We start from the raw sequence: 14053 nt of genomic DNA on the forward strand, positions 1-14053 counted from the left end.
AGGTTTGAAATTAATTATCTGATTTTCTTTCCCAGACATGGTCCTGATGTGCATTCTTTTCTCCTTCATCTATTCTGTGTCCACTGTGTAGAAAGGCTACATTCATGTTCACTTTATTACCTCATCATCTTCACAACTGACTTTCCTCTATCTATCCTCCCTTATTGCCATGCATCCTTCACAGCAGAGAGAGATAATTCTACACATGCAATGCTTTCCTTGTCAAATTATTTTTATTGAGCTCCAAATGTATGTTGTAGACATACATTTGTCCTTGACAATGGAATGAGGACAAAACTATCCTTACCCTTGTCCTAAGAACTCTATCATTTTATTGTTCCTCTCATCTCCTTTCTTCCTTGCTGTCTCCCTCCCTGCTCTGTGATCTCCTAGAGTCAAGGCAGCAACATGCATTTTCTTATACCTTCACCACATCTCTGAGCTGAGTTCAGGGCCAGCAAGGCCACTGTGAGCAGGTCAACTAGCATCTTGGAGGAGTGGAGGAGTGTCTGCAGTTGCTCCCAAGTCTGTGCTGGGTAAAGTGAGACAGCTCCCTTTATAAGGAAGAGCAGAACAATGGTGTTTTTGAGCTCCATACTGGTTGTCTGTACAGGATGGCTGGGTTGGAGTTTGCCAGTGTACTATTCCTCATGCTTCAGCATATAACATGAGAAGTTTTGAAGTAATTATATCCATGGAATCAGTTGCAATATTCCAGTTTTATCATTATGTGGACTTTATTCTGTTTAAAAAGTGTGATTCTGTCTCTTCTTTTCTCTGTTGTATAATGGTGACATTAATCCTATAACCACAGTGAAGGTGGTACATATCTCTGGCCATTGTTTTCTCTAAACTTCATCAATCATAGTGTATGTACACCTATGTATATGATATTTAACAAAGTTTTTCATGTTATGAAGGTAATTTCTGTGAGGGCTATAATAGTTTAAAACAAAACACTTGGAATTCCCAGTTTTTGGAGCCCCAGAAATATGACCCAAGTTTCTTTGATCTCTTTCTAATAGCAGAAACCTTTGTGTTATAGAAACAGTATGTCTAAAATATTCTGTTCTTAGAAAGTTTCTCATAGGCATTTAAAGCAACAATGGACACAGAGTCCCCCATGGGATTTCCATATCACAGTAACCCGAATACACAATTCCATGCTGTATCATTTATCTGAGTCTTCTCTTGGCCACTGCCTATTCTCAGAAGTGTTCTGTAAGACTGGATTTGGACTTTATTTTTTTCTAGGAATATTTTTGTCACCACCACTAAAAATGGATTGGCTACACTTCTGTAGTTGAGCAATGTAATCTCTTACCACATTTCATAATTTTAACTGGTATTATATTCATGCTCTTCTTTTCTATGATCATTTCTGGGAATGAGCTTTAGCATGGAGAATTTTCTCTCAATATTCATACTAATCTCCTTTCTTTGAGGATTTATGGTAAACCTTCAGGTAGGAAAAAAAGGTCAGAGATACATAACAAAGAGGAGTGCCAGGTAACATGCTCACATTGTGTGGGCAACTGTAGAAGCGTCACTCTAGATGAAAGTCAACCTTCTCCTTGGCTTGGTTCTTCCCAAAACTGAGTAGGTAATTCCATCAAATAACTCTCTACTCTGGCCTTTTCTTGACCTTATCCAATATTATCAATAAATGAAAGAGATTAATGTATTATGTAAGAAAAAATATCACCTATTAACTTATCAGAAACATCAAAACCAAAGATAATGTAAGAGCTGAAATTGAGATTGGCATTTGGGAATTTGGGTGAAATAATGAGCAAGACTGCCAAAGACTGCTTGGCACCTTAAGATGCATTGAGGCACCAGCAGTCCATTTGCCTGATAGTATGTTTGTAAAATGTAACAAGACACCAAAAGAATCATTGATTTCTAAACCCACCTAAAAATTTCTTCCCTGTAACAGTTTACCCCAAATTCCAGAGGCTGGCTAATTTATACAACTGATTTGGTGGGCACAAATCCAAATTTAAGGCAATAGCTATTGCAAGATCTTCAAAGGCCTCTCTCCTTGGCTTCTAGAAGGGACCTCCTTGCCATGTCCTCACATGGGTTTTGATCTGTGCACATGCATCCCTGGTGTCTCCTTGTTTTTCCATTTGTTCTTTACTTAAAGAACATGCTCTCAGATTGCATTAAAGTAGACACTACTAGCTATTCACTACCACCAGCTTCGTTTTAATTTGCTCCTTTATTTAATACCCTTCCTCCAAATATAGATATATTCTGAAGTTTAAGAGACGTGAATTATAATAAAGAAACTGAAAAGTTGGGGACAAAATACAGCCCTAGATACTTCCAAAGCTACTCTTGGTTAAAGACAGACATTTTGCTTTACTGTTCACAACTTTAGGGGTCATTTTATACTATTAACTAAACTGTCAGTGTACTCAGTGACTCTATTTTCAGGATATATCTGCACATGACACCTTGTACAATCTCTGCTCCAAGTCCCTACTTCAACAAGGATTCTCTGTCTTGGAGGACTTTAACACATCATTTAAGCAGAGTATTTTAACATTCTTTCCCTCTACAACATGTCTTATCACTTCTTACAATTGCCAAAGTGACTATTGATAATTATATGTGGATCATACCAATATCTTTCTGAAAATCCTCTAAGGTTCCCCCATTGTATTTGTAGTTAGATATAGATTCATACCTCAATGTTGCAACAATTTCATGTACTTCTCTCTCTTTCCTCCCTCTCTTCCTCCCTCCCTCCTCTCCTTCCCTCCTTTCCTTGTTTCTTTATTTGACTATTAATATTGTTTTTATACAGGGTTTCAAAACCCAGGCTGGCCTGGGTCTCTTTCCTTATCCTGCTAAGTGCTGGGATTAAACAGTGCCCCACTATACCAGGATTTCTTCATTTTGTAATTTTTTTTCATTACTGAGGATAAAATTTAGGGCCTTGTGCATGGCAGGTAAACATGTAATAATTGGTCTACATTTTCAGCCCCATCTCTTAAAGTTTGCTGAATTTTCTAAATGAGTAAGAAGCCAGTCTTTTCTCTTATTCCTATCCAGGCACTAAATAGCTTGAAACACTAAAGTGAGGTTAGCAGGATAGCTGAATATTGACAGGCTGGGTAAATTTGTGCTCAGAGTGAGTACATGACACTACGTATTTTTGTTCTTAGAAGAAACAATAATTGGAAATATAATAGTGTCCATTAAATCAGTTAAGCATTTTGATGATACATTTAGAAAAAACCCACAATTGTCTCACAGAGTAAACCCTGCTTTGATTATCCTACATATTTTTGATTCCCCAAGTGTGATATGATTCATACATTTTCACTTTATCTCAATGCTAATTAAACATATATTATCAAATTATTTTATCTTATCTGTATTTTCCCAACTTGTGCTGGGCAAAGATTATTATAATAGAAAATGTTTATTAAACATTTCAACATGCCACTTTGTCTTCAGAACAATCCTTGTAGGTAAGAGTAATCATCATCCTTGTGTCATTTACAGATGAGTTGGCTGAGCCCACTCAGGCTCTTATGAAGGTAGTCAGTGGGCTAGGACACAGGGAGGCACAGGCCTATGTTCTTACTCCTGTGCTCCACTGCTTTCCTGCTATTTCCTTGCTGCACAGATGAGAGGGAATCAGGAACAGAGAACAGCAACAGCTCCTCTATGAGGAGGTGGCTAGTGTACACCTTTTTCAGTTTTAAGATGTGGTAAGAAAAAAATCTTTTCTTTAAGAAATGAGATTCTTTTAATGTCATCGACATAATAACCTAGTCTTATAACTTGTTTCTCCTTTCCTTATAAAACAGATTTGGCTTTGTTTCTTGCAAAGATAAATAGCTTGGCAATTCAAGTCATACAAGTGCTTCTTGATCCATGTTTACATAGGTTGGTCTGGGAGCCACATTAACATCAGCTAAACCTGTGTGTGCTCTTTTAATTTCAACATACTTTGGTTCCACTAATTGCAATAGATTCATAACTTTGGAAAGCCAAGAGGTAGAAGGGTGAAGTAGATGTCTATGAAAACACTTACCTGATTATCCATGGCATTCCTTGTCTTATTGGCATAACCATGGTACTGCTTCTAGTCCCTCATGAGTTTCATCCTCATAGGTTGAGGTCTGGAAATAAAAGCAGTTTTCACCATGCCTATGGGATGTGGATTTTAGCCTCAACTCATGATTATTTTACCCATACCAGGATGTGTTCTGAACTTTCAATTCTTCTGAATTTTTAGCAAACTCAATCACAACTTCTTCCATAGTAAAACAGAGAATCAAAAATCCCCCTCACATTTTCATCAAAGTATACAAAAAGCAGATAAACATATATTCTAAAAGATGGATTTTGTTCAAGTGACTAATGAATGATTCACCTTTCTTCAAGATGAAGGACATTTTCTTTTATAATGAGGACTTTTGCCTCCTGTTTACTGATGTAGGTAGTATCATAAATTACTTCTGTATTTTGTTATTTCAAGATGCACATTTTTATAATGGTAGCAACTTAAAAATTGGGATATGTGATAAATTTCATATTCTAGATAATGGACACAGCACTATAGCTTATCTTTTAATTAAGTGATTCTATGGAACCTGACATCTGTGTTCAAAGGGTGAGATTCGTTTCATCCCATCAAACCTGGTGCAGTTCGTAGCTGCCTAAACCAACAGAGTAGGTGAAAGTGAAACTTTGTGACATTTAAGTCTAGATCATTGAAATGCCATATGCTTCAAACTTGTTTTCTATGAGGCTGGCTAGATGCAATGGGCAAACTCATTTGTGAGGGAGAGATCTACACTTATAATGTAAAGAAAATTGGATTGGTAATTTTGTCCAAATATCAGTGAATAAATACATTTCCTTCAGTGACTGAAATTCTGTCTTTTAAAAATTTTATTAGCATATAATAATTGTACAGGAGGATGCATTGTGATATTTACATATATGCTTACAATATATCTTAGTTAGATTTACCCCCTCTATCATTCTCCCTCTTTCTTCCTCCCTCCCTCCTTAGAACAATTTCAATGGGTTTCATTCCTCTATTTTCATATATAAATACAAAATAAATACACCATAACCACCCTCATTCATCATTTCCTTATGTCCACCCTCCTTCCCTGGAAAGACATATTTTATCCCCCTTCCCTTCATTATTTTGAAGTGTATACTCTGGTTCAAAAGGGGCTTCACTTGGGTACTTCAGTCTTGATTTATCCTGTTTTAATCAAATTAACCCCTCCCCCTGTTACTTATTCTTTCTCTATTACCATGATTTTCTAATATTCAGCAACTTACAGCATAGTACATTAATTTATGTTCATATATAGATGGGCTGTTTCAATATTTTTCATGCTCTTAGGTTTTCTTTCCCTTTACCACCTCCTGTAGTTAATCTCACAAAGTAGTAAACAAAACTCTCAATAATGTACAAAATCTTTTCACCCTTTTAGTAAACCAACAGTAAGAAACTCAATTTTTGCTAGAATAATAATTTATATTCAATTATTTAATAGTTAATATTAAATAATTAATAATTAATTCAATTTATTAAATTAATAGCTCATATTTCTCTTCAGATTTTAGTAACTTGACTAGTGGTCAAGTTAAACCCAGATTATACTCAATCATTTCCTGTGTGTTGAAAATAAGTATTTTTACATTTTTAGAAGAAATCTTGGCTCATATGATAGATGATGTTCTATTTGGACAGATTTATCTGTGGTTGTTTTATTCCTTGAAATTTTATGTATATGAAGTTATTTTGTATAATATATATATACATATAATATCTATTATATATATTATATATACATATATGTATATATAATATATATAATATATATATTATGTAAAAGTATATGTGGAGAGAGTGATTTCCTATTTTATATACATTTTATGTATATACATATGTTTTAATTTTTGAAATGTTTATGATCCATACTTGTGCCTTATATAGAAAGGGTTAATTACCTCAGGAAATTATTACTGTTTTCCATTGTAATGTGTACCACACTTGTGCATCACAGTGTGTTTTTATATCATTATTTGAACCTCCAATTTTAGGATTAATGTAGCCTAAGTCCATAATTTGGCTAATGCAAATGGTCTTTTGTGCTTTTATATGCTTTTTCACTGTGTTTCTATTTCTGTTAAGAATGGCACTGTTTTTTTGACAGGGTTGCTTTGAGCCTGTAGATTGCTTTTGGTATCATAGTGATGTTCACAATATTAATTCTGCTGATGCATGAATGTGGGATATTTTCCCATCTTCCAGTGTCTTTTTCAACTTCTTCAGTGTTTCATCATCTTCCTCCTCTTATGTTAGGTTTTTTCCTAGATATTTTGTGCAGTTTTGAGAGTGTGACTAGAAGGACTTTCCTGATTTCACTCTCAGCATGTTTGTTATTGGTATATACGAAAGCTTCTGATGTTTTTATGTTGATTTTGTGTTCTCTTACTTTGCTGAAAGTGCTTATCAGAACTAAGAGTTTTCTGACTTGTTTCCTATTCTGAGATTTTTTTTTGTGTGTGTGGTCCTGAGGTTTGAACTCAGGGTCTATACCTTGACCCACTCCACCAGCCCTTTTTTGATGTTTTTTTTCTTTTTTTTTTTTTGAGATACGGTTTTGTGAAGTATTTGCCCAGACTAGCTTCCAACAGAGATCCTCCTGATCTCTGCTTCCTGAGTACTAGGATTACAAGTGTGAGCCACTGGTGTCTGGCCAGATCCTTCTTGTTATTCTCTAGCCTTTGTTCTGTGTCTCAGCCTTTACTGATTGCTATAAGATAGTGAAGGTACCGGGCACCCTTATCTTCTGTCTGATTATAGAGTAAACGCTTTTATTTTCTCCCAATTCTGTCTATGCATTTGTCTTATACTTCTGATTTCTTTTTGTTTGTTTGTTTGGAAACCTATAAACTATTTCACATGTGCCCAAAACATGTTTAATATTTTTTTTGAAATTACAAGGATTCCTCTGCCTCTAAATATTCCTCAATTCTTTTCTATATCCCTGCTTCTGTGAAATTAGAAGAACATCAATTCAAGAATAATTGAAAAATAAAAATAGAATTGATTTCAGAATTCACAGTCTGGTACAAGATGAATCATTCATTTGGCTGCTGGAAGCATTCCTTAGTAGGAGTCATTGATGTTTCTATATGAGGTCCAATACCCTCAAATTGTGGACACACACACATACACATAGACAGAAAGAGAGATGGCAATCTGAATTTGCATGCTCATGGTTTCATTGATTGAGTGAGGATACAGTTATGACCTTCTTCTACCAATGGCATAAATTTCTGAAGAAATCTTCTCATTCATTTTCTGAAACAAAGAGAGAAGCAGGGTTATAAGACGCACTTGATATACTGGGTGCTACTCAGGAGGTGGAGACTGAGGATGGTAGTTCCAGGTCAGTCAAGACAAAAAGTTAAACTGGTGTGGTGGCACAAGCCTATAATCTCAATCATGCAGGAAGCAAAGGTAGTAGGATTGTGGTTTCACACTGCACTGCATAAATAGGGTAGTGTGAAAAAATAACCTAAAGAAGCAAAAAAGGTGCTAATGTGTGTCAATTGGTATACTGTATGGATAGCAAGCACAAGGCTGGGGGTTCAAACACCCAACTATAAATGAATAAATAAATAAATAAAGCAGTATAACAAAGAGATTTGAATATAAACTGTGACAACATGAATGGAAAATTGATCATATATACTTAATGCAAGCAATAGTCCTAAGAAATTAGCCAACAGAATTAATCATAGTAACTTCTGAGGAAGGGAGGAATAATTAGATGTGATTACAATTTTTATTTTCATTCCCTTCTGTTTAGGTAGAATCCTTTAAATGTTGAACATGTACTAATTTAAAAGAGTCAAATAGTAATATTCAACTGTATCATATGAGTTATCATGTAGTAGAGACAATGGATCTGAGAGTCATAAAGAGAGACTGCACTGAGTGCAGAGAAGTCAGGTGGAGATGTCAGATGGGAAGCCACTGAACCTGAGCAAGGAGGAAAAGGATCCTTGGGAGACACAGTGCTTCTTCCACAAAGTGACACAGTTAAGATAGATGATCACAGTACACTTTCACAAAAGCAGAATACCTGAATAGTGATAATGGAAATGGAGACAAGACTATGTAATTTCAACAGGTTACATTTGATTAATTTGGACACTAGACATTTTCATGAAGAATAAATTTAAATCATACCAGATATTGAATTGTGGTTTGCTGAGAAGCTTGACCTTGTGGAGGTCCCTGTGGTCAGGCCCCTTGTGGTTGTCCTTGTGGTTGGCCTCCTTGTTGGGGTCCTTGGTGGTTTCCAGGCTGGGAGGCTGAGGATGCTGTTGACTGCCTCCTTGCTGTGGTGCTCCTTACTGAAGACCTGAGTTTTGGTTCCTAACATTACCAGAGGGTCTTGGTGACTGTCCTCCAGGAGGTAGTCTCTGATTGGGGCTCTAGTTTAGGGGTTCAAGTCCTGTGTGTATATAACAGTAATAGAATAGCTTAGTGATAGAATATTCTTCTCTGCCCTTTTTACATCAATGACCTTATAATACCATCTACCTCTCCCAGAACCTATGTCTGATCTTCCAATTTTCCTCTTGCTCACTGTCCTATAAACTGATCAACTGGAATGTAACATTTGACAATTGGGGCAACCCTTTGAGGTACTGGATTTCCAGAGGAAATCTCCATAACAAAGGAGAAGCAAAATATAGGAATTTGAAAATAATTTTCTGACTTTCTTTGCCAGAAATGGCCCTGATGGCATTCTTTTTCCTTCATCTGTGCTGTGTCCCTTGTGTGGAAAGGCTACAGTTATCCTATGTCAGTGTTATTACTGCATCATTTTCACAACTAACTTTTCTCTAGTCTGTAAATCTTCCCTTATTGCCATGCATTCTTCACAGCACAGAGAGATGTCTTTCCACATGCAATTAATTCTTACCTTGTTAAAGTATTTTGTTGAGCTCCAATTGTGTGTTAAAGAAGCCTAAGTCCTTCACATGCAATGATAACACATCTGGCCTTAACGCTTGTCCTAAGAACTCTATGATCTTATCATTCTTCTTATCTCCTTTCCTCCTTGCACATTTCTTCCCTGCCCTGTGGTCTCCTAACCCAGAAATAGAGTCAAGGCAGCAACATGCATTTTCTTATACCTTCACCCTATCTCTGAGCTGAGCTCAGGGTTAGCAAGGCTGCTGTGAGCAGGACGACCAGTATCTTGGAGGATTCTCTGGAGTTGCTCCCAAGTCTTTGCTGGGTGAAGTGGGACAGTTCCCTTTAGAAGGAGGAACAGAAGAATGGTGCTTTTGATCTCCATCCTAGGGTTACCACATATCTGAGTAAACACTAAACAGAATGCCTTGCATCCTTGGTTTCTCTTTGGGATTTTAGCTCAACAGGATGGGTAGGAAGGAAGTTGTTTGTGTACCATTCTCCAAGTTTCAACATATGATTTTCAGAAATTTTGAAGTATCAATGTCCCTGGAATCAGTCACAATATTAGAATTTTATCATCATTTGTAATTTACTCCATTTAACTACAGTGTGGCTCTGTCTTTTCTCTTTCTGTTGTGTTATGATGTTATATGTTATACTGATCCCCTAGCTATAATGAAGATGTGTATATTTCTGGCCATCCTTTAGCTGAAACTCCATCAATCATACTGTATGTAAACTTATGTTCATGGCATTTAGGCAAGTTTTTCATTATACAGAGATCATTTCTGCTTATGTCTATAATAGGTTAGGACACAACATTTGGAATTTCCAGTTTGTGAGGACCAGAATGATGGCCCAAGATTGATTTACTTCTAATCACAGAAGCCTTTGTATTATAGAAATAGAATGCCTAAAATATTGTGTTTTTAGATATATTCTTGTAGGCTTTTAAAGGAGCAATGGCTACAGAATTCACTATGGGATTTCCATAGCAGTGACTTGAATGCACAATTCCATGCTACGTCATTTTTCTGGGTCTCTTCTTGGTCACTTCACACTTTCAAAAATATTTTCTAAGATTGGGTTTGGGTCTTATTTTTTTCTAGGAATATTTTTAGTCACTGCCATTAAAACCTGATTGGCCATACCTATGCAGTTGAACAAAGAATTTCTTATCACATTTCCAAATCTCAATGGTATTACATTCTTGTTCTTATTTTCAGTCAGGTACTATGCTCTTTTCTGAGAATGGTCTTCAACATGGAGGATTTTCTTTTCAATATTCTATATTAATTATCTCCCTCTCTCTGAAGTTATGGGTAGAACTTCAGGTGGGAAAGGAAGGTCAGAGATACATAGGAGAGTGGAGCACCAGGCAAACTTGATCTTATTTTGATGGCTACTGTAGAAGCACCACTCAAGATGGAAGTCAGTCTTGTTCTTGACTTGGTTCTTCCCAGAACAGAGCTGGTATCCTGGTAAATAATCCTCCACTCTTGCCTTTTCATGACCTTATCCAATATCAGCAATGCGTGAAAGAGATTAATCTATTATGCAAGAAAAATATCACCTATGAACTCTCCTGAGACACCAAAAACAGATTATGAAAGAGCTGAAACAGAGACTGGCAATTGAAAATGGTGTGATAGAAATAATGAGCAAGACTGTCAAAGGCTCTTTGGCATCTTAAGATGTGTTGAGGTCTTTGCGGGGAGAGGGTAAGGGAGGGGGGAATGGGGGAGGAGATGACCCAAACAATGTATGCACAGGTGAATAAATGAATAATTAAAAAAAAAAGATGTGTTGAGGTCCTTAAGCAGTCCTTCGTCTAATGCTATGTATGTAAAACTTTACACGCCATCAAAAGAATGGTTGATTTCTGGATCTTAAAACCTGCTGTTACCTTTATTAATGCACCCCGTATTCCAGAGGCTGGGTGGCATATAAAGCTGTTTTGGTGGCTACAAGTCCAAATTTAAGGCAGCATCTATTGCAAATTCTTCAGAGGCCTCCTGCCTTGGCTTCTAGAAGGAGCCTTCTTGCTAATGTCCTTACATGGGTTTTGTCCTGTGTACATGAATCCATGCTGCCTCCTTGTTTTTCCAATTGTCCTTTACTTGTAAGAACATAAGTCCCTCTGGATTAAGGCAGATACTAACAACCTCATTTAAAGTTACTCAGTCTTTAAGTATCCTTCCTCTAAATACAGTCATATTCTGACATTTATATTAAGAGTTCAACAAAGAAACTAAAAGGATGGGGACAAAATACAGCCCTCGACACCTCCCAAACTATTCTCAGTTGAAGACATTTATTTTGCTTTGCTTTTCAAAATTTTAAGACTCATTTTATACAATTAACTAAAACTGTCAATTAGCACACTTAGTTGGCTTTATTTTTAGAAAATATCTACCTGACCACTTGCATAATTTCTACTTAAAGTCCCTGCTTCAGCAAGGACTCTGTCTCAGAAGACTTTGACACATTCCAAACATGGCAGGGTAACATTTTTTCCCTCTACCTCATGTCCTATCATGTTCTCACAATTGCCAGAGCGACCTATTGATAATAGTGTGTGGATCACATTAGTTTCTCTCCATCGCAGTTGTACTTAGATGTAACTTCATGCCTCAGTCTGCAACAATCTGATGTACTTCTCTCTCCCTTCCTTCCTTTGTTCCTCCCACCCTCCTACTGTACCTATTTTGCAGTCTTGTTTTTTATTTTTAAGTCCAAAGTTAGTTTTCAAAGAGGTTGCTTGATGTATCCCAGCTGTCAATATGCTGCACTTTGGTCAGATCACCTCCCTCTCTTACTCTCCCTTACCCTTTCCCCATCACTCCTTTTTTATTCCACAGCTTTCAGTACATATCGTTACGTTATGCACTGCACAGATGCAATTTATTTCAATATTATTGACTCTAGCATCCTCTTTTCCTTTACCTCCTCCCCTGATTTCCATAGAGTAGTTTCAATATTACAAACTTGTTCTCTATGTAAATGTTTTGGCTATTCAAGGTCTTTTGCATTTCCATGTGAACTTTAGGATTGATTTTTCTATCTCTGTGAAGAATATCACTGAAATTTTGATAGGGATTGCATTGAACATGTGGATTGCTTTTGATAGTATAGCCACTTTCACAATGTTGATTCTGCCAATCCATGAGCATGGGAAATCTTTCCATTTTCTGATGTCTTCTTTAGTGTATTCATTGAAACGGACTTTGATTTCCTTCACTAAATTAAATTAAATTCTTAGATTTTATTTTTTTGAAGTTATTTTAAATGGGATTGTTTCCCTGATGTCTTTCTCAGTCAACTCATTTTGATATATAGTAAAGCTACTGATGTCTGTATGTTAATTTTGTAACCTGCTGCTTTGCCAAAATTGTTTATGATTTCTAAGAGTTTTTGGTAGAGTTTTTAGGGTCTTTTTGGTATAACATCATTTCATTCACATTTGTTCTTAGAATAACAAAAATGCTTTCTGTTAATTAGCTATCTTAGAAAGTTTGTATGATAGCACTTTGATGATTTTGAGCATTATGTGATCCTATCTTCTTAGGTATAGGAACAAAATCATAATGTGACTGGTTGACCTTATCAAAGCCATAAATTTAGTAAATATCAGCATAGTTAGGGAATGTGAAAGAGAGAGAGAGAGAGAGAGAGAGAGAGAGAGAGAGAGAGAGAGAGAGAGAGAGAAAGGATAAAGAGTGAGTTTGGAGCCCTTTTACTTAAAAAAACTTTAAAATGACTATTTTCAAGTTCATTACACAGCATACTGCTGATTTATGAGTACCTAATCTAAAAATATTTTGTTTTAATCCCAGAATTAAGTACAACATAGATATGAGATCATAATTTTTCATGTGATTATTGGGTAAATATAACCTATTTTTAAAAACTATGAAGTATCAAAAAAGAAAAATGGTTTCCTCCTGTAATTATTTCAAAAAGAAGCTTTATAGCCACAGTACATATTTTAATTCTACCAGTCTCTGACTATTTAAAAAAACAGTGTCTGCTAACTGTTCAATGTGGCGCACCCTTTATTCCTCACATTTTATTCCCCACACTAGTCCAAGTAGAATTGAAATCTGAGGACGTACACAACAAAGGTATAAAAATTTGTGCCACTTTCTTCCTTGAAGTTTCATGATATGCTTGCATGGGTGTGTAACACCTTTGGAGCTCCTTAGGGTGAGAGGTACAGTCTCAGTCCTTACAACGATGGAGGTGAGAGTGGAGGGATAGAGGTAATCAGGGGTGAATGAGTAAAAGTCTTCATGCCTATGAGATACACACATGTACTTTCAAATTCAAGGCATTCACTAGTTGCTCATGGTGTAATGAAATAGACATCTGATTATAGGTTTATCCAAAGACCTTCTCCACATTTGGGATGTCTTTCATTCTTCCATCTTCTAGATTCTAGAGCAGAGAGCAAACACTAAAAGCACCTTTAGAGATGGTGGTTTCAACTCTACCGCCTAGTGCCCAGTATTTAAGCACTTCTGCCACTTCTTCCTTCACGAACGACATAATCGAGAGTTACTTAGTGACCAATTGACCAAAGAGATTGTTGAACATTCCAGTCACTAATTCCTACAGAATGTCCACAAATTCCATTAATCTGCATGTCGGATTTTCAGCATTCTTTCCAGAAAGCATGCCTTTGGCCAGTGCCTTATTCCTTGTTGACAAAACATATTGAAAGTTAAGTTGTTACCCAGCTATTTCTGTTAGTAACAGAGGATCTAAGACTGTTTACTAGTCATAGAAGAAGCACCAGGACTACTAAGACATTACAGCACTGATCCCCAAGCCTCAGCCCCCTCAGAGAGATTAGGTGGGGGTCAGGAGCCATATGTGTACATGCAGTAAGCACATATCACTGGAAGGGAATCCCCAAAATAGAACCCTCTGACCTTAAAATCTCTGATCACTAGAAGTGACTTGTCCATCTTCCCTTCTGGCAAAGGAAGTGACCTTAAATTTACAGTTAACGTAAGCAAATATCTCCGTGGAGAACAAGCAGCTCTATCTTTAATCAGATCT

The sequence above is a fragment of the Castor canadensis genome, chromosome 6 (genome assembly GCF_047511655.1).
Source record: "Castor canadensis chromosome 6, mCasCan1.hap1v2, whole genome shotgun sequence".
In the NCBI taxonomy this organism is placed as follows: Eukaryota; Metazoa; Chordata; class Mammalia; order Rodentia; family Castoridae; genus Castor; species Castor canadensis.